We start from the raw sequence: 10,208 nt of genomic DNA on the forward strand, positions 1-10,208 counted from the left end.
ATATCATTGGGAGTCTGTATTCAGCCAACTCCTTGGCTTCAGTCAGAGAAACAACATTACTAGCAAAAGGTATATAGATAAGAGATTCATTAAAGGGATTTGCTTGGGGACTTCCTTGGTGGTCCAGTGGTTATGACTCTGCACTCCCAATGCAGGTGGCCTGGGTTCAATCCTTGGTCAGGGAACTAGATCCCACATGCCACAACTAAGAGTTTGCATGCTGCAGCTAAAGATCCCACAGGCTGCAGCCAAATAAGCTAACATATAAATAATAAATAAATTTATTCTCTAACAGTTCTGGAGGCCAGAAGTTCAAAATCAAGGTGTCAACAGGCCACACTCCCTCCAAAGCCTCTTGGAGAGAATCCATCCTTATCTCTTCCAGCTTCCAGTGGCAGCTGGCATTCCTTGGCTTGTGGCCGCATCACTCCCATCTCTACCTCCCTCTTCATGTGGCCACCTTCTCTGTGTATCTGTGTCTTCTCTTCTGTCTCTTATAAAGGCCATTTTCATTGGGCTTAGGACCCACCCAGACCCCATTCAGCATGATCTAATTCTTGACATCCTAACCTGAAGTGCATCTGCAAAGACCCTTTTTCCAAATAAGGTCACATTCACAATTTCTGGGGCATTTGGAATGTTTCCTTGTGGGAGGCCACCATTCAACCCAGGACTTCTCAGGTGGTGCTAGTGGTAAAGAATCTGCCTGCCAATGCGGGAGATACAGAACATTCCTCTGGAGAAGGAAATGGCAACCCACCCCAGTATTCTTGCCTGGAGAATCCCATGGATAGAGGAGCCTGGTGGGCTGCAGTCCGTGGGGTTGCAAAGAGATGCAACTGAGTGCACACACACACACACACACACATGCATGGCTCAACCCACTGCATAGGGTGACTTTTGGGCGCTGTAAGCAGCTGCATGTGAGAACTTCCCTTGTGATAATCCCACCACATGAGCAAGGTCATGTGCAACGACTGGTCTCTCCAGCAGACAGTGAGCTCTGGGAGGGCAGTGGACACTCTTGCTGCCTGACCCACGGCAGCCAGCACACTCCCTGGCATGGAGCAGACCCCTGAGAAATGACGGTAGAATGCACTACGGCGTCTGTGATTCTTCATGGCAGTGTCTGATCCCTTGTCCCACTGTGTGGCCAACGTGGGGGCAAATATTAGCAGCAACGTATTGACCATGTGTGCTAAGTCGCTTCAGTCACGTCTGACTCTTTGCGATCCAGTGGACTGTAGCCTGCCAGGCTTCTCTGCCCATGGGATTCTCCAGGCATGAACACTGGAGAGGGTTGCCATTCCCTCCTCCAGGGGATCCTCCTAACCCAGGGATTGAACCCCTGTCTCTTATGTCTCCTGCACTGGCAGGGGGGGTTCTTTACCGTGAGCACCACCTGGGAAGTCCCGCATTGACCATAATGGTGCCCGTATTCCAGATGGGAAAACTGAGACTCAGAGAGAGCAAGCTGCCTGTCCAACGTCAGGGTTGCTGCCTCCTAAACCCACGTCCATAGTCCCTGGGCCCTCGTGACTCACAAGAAGGTGGTGTGTGGTTGTGTCTATTATTTGAAGTGTGTGCATAGGCACCTGTGTGTGTGGAAAGGGCGTAGGAGAGCAGGTGTGTGTGATTGAGAGCACAGGCCCTGGAGTCAGAACCGGGTTTGAGTGCTGCCCTTCTGCTCCCTAGCTGTGTGATCTGGACTGGGTGACTTTCACAGCCCTGAGCCTCCACGTCCTCAACTGTAAAATAGGAACAATGCCGACCTCTCAGGGTCAATGGGTTGATGAGTGTTTGATGCGAGTTAGAGGTACCAGCCCTATCATTGGCCTGGAATGTGTGTGTCAGCATCTCCTTGTATCTGTGGGTCCAGACGGTGGGTGATGTGCCTCTTTGTGTGTGAGAAACTATCTCCGGGTTCAAAAGCTGAACTCGGCCCCTGACCTTGGCAAGCTACTTCTCTAAAACAAAGGATCTGGCTTCTCCACGGATGGAAATCCCCACTCGGCCTCCTGACCTTGGGACTGGGCACGTGTCCTTCCACACCCAGCCCCCTTCCCCTGAAGAAAGGCAGACTCCTAGGAGGTGGAGAGGAGGGTCATAGAGAGGGTCTCCAGCCCCCCTACACCAGCCCTCCCAGAATTAAGCATGCCCCCCTCCACCAGTGCCACCAAGACCATTCTCATCTGTGAAAGTCCTTGCATCCTTGAGCCAGAAGTCATACTTCCGAAGCATTTCTCCACGAGTCCCAGTCCTGTTGCAAAGTTTCACTTGTAATCACCACCCTGGGTAAACCCACACGCTCAGTCAGAGAATATCACTTCCAAGTGCATGCATTGTTGTTTCTGTGTGCTTTTGCTCACTCACTCGGCTGTGTCTGACTTTTTGCAGCCCCATGGACTGTAACTGCCAGGCTCCTCTGTCCATGGGATTTCCCAGGCAAGAATACTGGAGTGGGTTGCCATTTCCTTCTCCAGCGGATCTTCTGGACCCAGCAATGGAACCCTCGTCTCCTGCATTGGCAGGTGGATTCTGTACCACCAGCGCCACCTGGGAAGCTCCAAGTGCATGCAAGAAATCTTCCAAATCTTAAATATGGGTGCTGTTCCCCCCAAACGCTTTTAAGAGCATTAGAACTAAACAGAGTGCATCAGCTGGTTGATAAGGATTTGATGAGTGTGTAGGTGTGAGCTCCAGGCATGTGCACAGACCCTCAGGTCAGCCACACCCCCATTTTACAGAAAGGGAGACTGAGGCCCAGAAAGGGGAGACTCTGACTTGGTGCAGCGACGAGTCTGGGATTCCATGATTTACCTTCACCAAGCGACGGAATTCATCAAGACTGCAGCCACCAATACCGTGTACCTTCTGATATGATGCACAGAGGACACAGCATGATTTTTATAATAGTCCTGCCATCAGAATCTGATCACAAGGAAATGTCAGACAAGTCCAATCCTAGACAGTGTTACAAGAGAACTAACAAGTGGCCTGCAACTGATCAAAAACGTCAACTTCATGAAACACAAAGATAGGCTGAATGATTGTACCAGACTGAAGGACACTAAAAAAGACATCAAAACTAAGTGCATGAACTTCCCTGCCGGTCCAGTGGCTAAGATTTCACCTTCCAGTGCAGCAGGTGTGGGCTCCATCCCTGGGGGTGGAGCTGGGATCCCACATGGCATGTGGCCAAAAACTCAAAACATAAAATAGAAGCAATATTGTAACAAATTCAATAAAGACTTTAAAAATAGTCCACATTTAAAAAAAAAAACTAAATGCAACTTGTGATCTCAGATTGAATACTGGACTGAAAAAAATAGCTTGCTATGAAGGATAGTTTGGCAACAACTGGCGATTTGAATATAAACTGTGTTGTTAGGTGTCAGTATTGGATCACTGTTAAATGTCCTGCTTTTGATAACCGTACAGTGACTGTGTAAGAGAATGACCTTAGATTCGAAGCAGAGATATAAAATCTGAAATTTACTCTCAAACTGTTCGAGGAAGGGGGGAGAGCAAATAATAAAGCAAACTGGCAAATCGACAACTGGTGAATCTGGGTGAAGGGTATACAAGACGTCTTTGTCCTATTGTTGCGACTTTTCTGTAAGTTTTAAATCATTTCAAAACAGAGAAGAAAGTCTGCAAATTAAAAGTCATGGTTTTAAGGTTCCACGTTTCTAAGAGGATAAGTCTGTGCACGCATCTGTGCTAAGACCTCGGGGAGTCGGAAAAGTGAACTTGCTGCTTCAGACTGCTTTGGGGTGTGACCTGGGCTTTAGGGTGTGTTTAAGGTCTAGGGATGTGGTCAAGGCCCTGGGGGCGTGGCCAAAGTTTCAGGCGTGGCCAGAATGAGGGGCCGGCCATATCCTTGGGTGTGGACGATTCTCAGAGGTGTGGCCAGAGTCTACCAATAGGGCTTGAGAAACTCAGTTCCCAAGGGAGGAGGTAAATCTGTGCATAGAGCGCTCTCTTGTGGCTACCCTGGGGTGTGGCCTCCACTTTTAAAAACTGTTCAGTCGCTCAGTTGTGTCCGACTCCGTGAGACCCCATGGTCTGCAGCACGCCAAGGCCTCCCTGTCCATCACCATCTCCCGGAGCTTACTCAAACTCGTGTCCATCGAGTCGGTGATGCCATAGAACCATCTCGTCCTCTGTCGTCCCCTTCTCCTGCCTTCAATCTTTCCCAGCATCAGGGTCTTTTCAAGTAAGTCAGTTCTTCACATCAGGTGGCCAAAGTATTGGAGCTTCAGCTTCAGCATTAGTCCTTCCAATGAATATTCAGGACTGATTTCCTTTGGGATGAACTGGCTGGATCTCCCTGCAGTCGAAGGGACTCTCAAAGAGTCTTCTCAAAACCACAGTTCAAAAGCATCAATTCTTCAGTGCTCAGCTTTCTTTATGGTGCAACTCTCACATCCATACATGACTACTGGAAAAACCATAGCCTTGACTAGACGGACCTTTGTTGGCAAAGTAATGTCCATGCTTTTTAATATGCTGCCTAGGTTGGTCGTAACTTTTCTTTCAAAGAGCAAGTGTCTTTTAATTTCATGGATGCACTCACCATCTGCAGTGATTTTGGAGCTCAAGAAAATAAAGTCTGTCACTGTTTCCACTGTTTCCCCATCTATTTGCCATGAAGTGATGGGACTGGATGCCATGATCTTAGTTTTCTGAATGTTGAGTTTTAAGCCAACTTTCCCACTCTCTTCTTTCACTTTCATCAAGAGATTCTTTAGTTCTTCTTCGCTTTCTGCCATAAGGGTGGTATGATCTGCATATCTGAGGTTATCAGTATTTCTCCTGGCAATCTTGATTCCAGCTTGTGCTTCATCCATCCCAGCGTTTCTTATGATGTACTCTGCATATAATTTAAATAAGCAGGGTGAAAATATACAGCCTTGATGTACTCCTTTCCCTATTTGGAACCAGTCTGTTGTTCCATGTCAAGTTCTAACTGTTGCTGCCTGACCTGCATACAGATTTCTCAAGAGGCAGGTCAGGTGGTCTGGTATTCCCATCTCTTTCAGAATTTTCCACAGTTTGTTGTGGTCCACCCAATCTAAGGCTTTAGCGTAGTCAATAAAGCAGAAATAGATGTTTTTCTGGAAGTCTCTTGCTTTTTCGATGATCCAGCAGATGTTGGCAATTTGATCTGTGGTTCCTCTGCCTTTTCTAAATCCAGCTTGAACATCTGGAAGTTCACAGTTCACAAACTGTTGAAGCCTGGCTTGGGGAATTTTGAGCATTACTTTGCTAGCATGTGAGATGAGTGCAATTGTGCGGTAGTTTGAGCATGCTTTGGAATTGCCTTTCTTTGGGATTGGAATGAAAACTGACCTTTTCCAGTCCTGTGGCCACTGCTAAGTTTTCCAAATTTGCTGGTGTATTAAATGCAGCACTTTCACAGCATCATCTTTTAGGATTTGAAATAGCTCAACTGGAATTCCATCATCTCCACTAGCTTTGTCCGTAGTGATGCTTCCTAAGGCCCACTTGACTTTGCATTCCAGAATGTCTGGCTCTAGGTTGGTGATCACACCATCGTGATTATCTGGGTCGTGAAGATCTTTTTTGTATAGTTCTTCTGTGTATTCTTGCCACCTCTTTTTAATATCTTCTGCTTCCGTTAGGTCCATACCATTTCTGTCCTTTATTGTGCCCATCTTTGCATGAAATCACTCCCTATTTCCCTCTAACTCCCTTCCTTTAGCCCCAGGCAATCCATAATATACTTTCTGTCTCTATAGATTTGCCTATTCAGGACATTTTATATAAATCAAATCATATAATATGTGGTCTTTTATGACTGGCTTCTTTTACTTTAGCATAATGTTTCTGAGGTTCACCCATTCCTTTTAATGGTCAAATAATATTCCATTGTATAGGAGGATTGTACTTAATTTACCCATTTATCCATTTTCATCTGACAGACATTTAAGTTGTTTCCACAAATCTTTGCATGGATACATTTTTTATAATTTTATTTCTTTATTTTTGGCTACTTTGGGTCTTCATTGCTATGTGGGCCTTCTCTAGTTGTGGCAAGTGAGGGAGTGGGTAGTCTCTCGTTGCAGTGGACAGGCTTCTCCTTGCAGTGACTTCTCACGTTGTGGAACAGGGGCTCTAAGCTGTGCGGACTTCAGTAGTTGCAGCTTGAGAGCTCAGTAGTTGTGGCTCCCAGGTTCTGGAGCACAGGCTCAATAGCTGTGGTGCACGGGCTTTCTTGCTCCAGGGCATGTGGGATCTTCCCAGATCAAGGATCGAACCTGTGTCCCCTGCATTGGCAGGCAGATTCTTTACCACTGAGCCACCAGGGAAGCTCCTGGATGTATGTTTTTAATTCTCTACGATAGGTTGAGATAGGCATGGAACTCCTGGATCATATGATGACACTGTTGAACATTTTGAAGAGTGACCAAACTATTTTCTGCAGCAGCTACAACATTGTTCATCCTCACTAGCAGTACCTGAGGCTTCCGGTTTCTTCACAGCCTCTCCAATACTTGTTTTTGTCTGTCTTTGGAGGAGGGAGAGCGTCACAGCTTGTGGGATCTTAGTCCCCAGACCAACGATGGAACCTATGCCCCCTGCATTGGAAGCAGAGTCTTAATCCCTGGACCACCAGGGAAATCCTAGTGTCTGTATTTTTTATTACAGCCTTCCTGGCAGGTGTGAAGTAGGATCTCCTTGTGGTTTCAATTTTCCTTTCCCTAACTGATCATGTCTTTTCAGTATCTTTTCTTATCATCACTTAGTTTGTATCCGCTTTGCAGCTACATGAACTCTTAACCAGTTTGCCGTATGTGATCCAGATATTTTTAAAGCATTAACAGTATCCTCAGAGTCCATCTTTTCCCTTTGCTGTGTCTTACATTTAATGTTCAATGTTACCACTCATGGTTTCATACTATTATCACAAACAATGCATTCCCCAGGTAATATAGTGTACTGGCTTTGCAATTTTTCTTACTTGGCATAAAAAAGGGGGGAATGGCCACCCACTCCAGTATTCTTGCCTGAAAAATCCCACAGAGGCACCTGGAGGGCTAGTCCATGGGGTCACAAAAAGAGTGGGACATGACTGAGCACACACACGTAAATAATATTGTGTTATACTAACTCCTCTGCCCTGGCTTTTTTTTTTTTTTTTTTCTAAAGTCATTGTATTAGTTTCCTGTTGCTGCTGTAACAAAGGACGACAAACTAAGTGGCTTAAAACAACACATTTCTCTCACCATCTGGGGACCAGAAGTCCCAAATCAATGTGCTGGCAGAGCCCTGCTCTCTCTGAAGGCTCTAGGGGAGTGTCCTTCCTTGCCTTTTCCTAGCTTCTGGCTTCTGCCAGCAATCCTCGGTTTATATATGCATCACTCCAACCTCTGCCTCCATCGTCACTTGGCTTTCTCCCAGTCAGTATACCTGTTTTTGCATCCCAGTTTCCAGTCATACTGGATGTAGTGTGTGTATATTCAGTTGCTCAGTCATTCTCAACTTTAGTGACCCCGTGGACTAGAGCCCACCAGGCTCCTCTGTCTATTCTTGCCCAGGCAAGAATACTGGAGTGGGTTGCCATTTCCTCCTCCAAGGAATCTTCCCAACCCAGGGATGGAACTCGATTCTCTTGCATCTCCTGCCTGGGCAGGTGGATTCTTTACCACTTGGCCACCTGGGAAGACTGGATGTATGGCACACCTCGTCTAAACTTGGTTAAAGCCTACAAAACCTCATTTTCTAGACAACGTCCATTCACAGGTTCCAGTGGACACAAATGGGGGAGGGGGACTATTCAACCCAGTGACACTCATCATTACATGTTTACGATTCACACTATTGGACGGTGTGTCCATTTCATTCATTTGGACTGCTGCATGGAAGTCCTTTGTGGAAGGATACCACAATGTATTCATTCCTCCTCCTGATAATGAAACTCGCCTTGTCTTCAGTTTTCTCCATTTCCAACAAGGCTGCAATTAACATCCCTGAACCTGTCTCCTGGAGTTTTTTAGGGCAGTATTTTTCAACCTGCCCTACAAGATCCATTAGTGGGTTGTGAAATCAATTTAGTGGGTTGCAAACACAATTTTCCCTTTAATGAAATGAAATTAACTAGAAGATACAAGAGCACATGCGCATAGAAGGGGTAAGGCTTGCTCTGTGGAACTGTTTCAGGTGTATAACATCTCAATGTGAGCAGAAGTGTTTACAAGCCATGGCTCTGAAGGACGTAGCTGGCAATGGATTTGCCCTGCCAAGGCTTTGTTGGATTCTGTCAAATTACTCTCAAACCTAATTTGTCCATTTACACTTCCATCAATTCCTTGGCATGGTCAAAATTTTGAATTTTTGCCAGGGCAGTGGGTTGTCATCCTGCTTCTTGGAGGTGGAAACTGAGGCTCAGAGAGAGCGGGAATGCAAGGAGCTGGGAGGTGGACCCTTCCATCCTGACTACAAGGACCCAGTCTTCGTTTAGTTTGAGGCGCAAATTCAAAGATTCCACAAATTAAGGACTCTTGGGTTCTAAGAGATAAAGGATGGGGACTGAGGAGGGAAGTAGGGTGCAGTGGGGGCCTCAGATCGCACCCCAAACCTTCTCCCTCTCCTTCTACCTCAGTTTTTGAGAATTCAGTGAGAAAATGTAAAGTCTGACACACAGGGCGCGACAGTGTTTAATAAATGCTTTGTTGTTGTTGTTCAGTGGATTCTGACTCTTTGCAATCCCATGGATTGCAGCACGCCAGGCTTCCCTGTCCTTCACCATCTTCCAGAGCTTACCCAAACTCGTGTCCATCGAGTCAGTGATGCCATCCAACCATCTCGTCCTCTGTCGTCCCCTTCTCCTCCTGCCTTCAATCTTTCCCAGCATCAGGGTCTTTTCTAATGAGTCGGCTCTTTGCATCAGGTGGCCAAAGTATTGGAGCTTCAGCTTCAGCATCAGTTCTGCCAATGAATTTTCAGGGTTGATTTCCTTTAGGATTGACTGGTTTCATCTATTATTATTATTATTATTACTGTTCTCTGATTAAAAATTCTCTGTGCTGTGTGCTTAGTCGCTCAGCCGCATCTGACTCTTTGCGACCCCCATGGACTGTAGCCCCCCCAGGCTCCTCTGTCCATGGGGATTCTCCAGGCAAGAATACCGGAATCGGTTTCCATGCCCGCCTCCAGGGGATCTTCCCAACTCAGGGATCGAACCCAGGTCTCCAGCACTGCAGGCAGATTCTTTACTGTCTGAGCCACCAGCAAAGAAATTCTCTAGGTGTGGACATATTTGTAATCAGAACCAGGCCAGTCTCCTGACCGGGGCGTGGCCAGGAAGCCAGGGGGCGTGGCCTGGATCCCTTGAGTGACGGACGGACCGTCAGACCCACCAGGGCCCCGCGTGGCCGCCCAGCGCGCAGCCTGGGTAGAGGCTATAGGCGAAGCAGGTTGGGGAGAAAACCGCGTCTCTCCAGCCCTGCTCTGGGCAGCTGCTGCAGTCCTGAGCCCCATCTTCCCGCCTCATCCCTTGGGGACCCAGAAGCCCCCACCACCTCCTTTGGAAATCTGAGTGTCTCAATTGCAGCCTGATTTCTCTCAGGGCCCTGCTTATGGGGACCCGGGAATTATGTCACCAGATTCCTGCTCCCTCAGACACCCTCCTCCCAACTCCTGCTCTTAGGGGACTCACGGGTCTGGGCACGCTGTGTTCCTTCTCCGGGACGGAAGGGTCGCACTATTTCCCTAACGTTTCTTCCTAGAAGGTTCAGCTCTAACCTTTAATTCCATGCCACGACCAATGACCTAAACTTTGACCCACGACCCAGGAAAGCTACCTCCCAACACCACTCCCCTTCACGGTCTGGGTAGCTAAACTCCCAGCCCCACCCTCGCCCCCAACAAAAGTCCTAGATTTTCCCCAACCCCTCCTCCACTGCTAACTTGGAACCCAGCTCCCCACCCCTCCCCAGAAAGGGCCCAGGCATCGGACCTGCGATTCCCACCGTCCCAGGAAGTCCTATCGCCACCCACCAAAGCCACACCATCCGGCTTTCCTTTGGTGATCGGACGTGAGAAACCCCATCTCTAAGGAAGCCAGGTGCCAGAGCCCCCAGCCACCACCCCCCTGGGGCACACAGTTACGGGCAGTCACCTCCCCCGGTTCTCCAGGGCCAGCCCTCACCTCTGCCGCCCCGTCCCGCCCCTACCTGGGG

Source organism: Cervus canadensis, chromosome 18 (genome assembly GCF_019320065.1).
Source record: "Cervus canadensis isolate Bull #8, Minnesota chromosome 18, ASM1932006v1, whole genome shotgun sequence".
Lineage (NCBI taxonomy): Eukaryota > Metazoa > Chordata > Mammalia > Artiodactyla > Cervidae > Cervus > Cervus canadensis.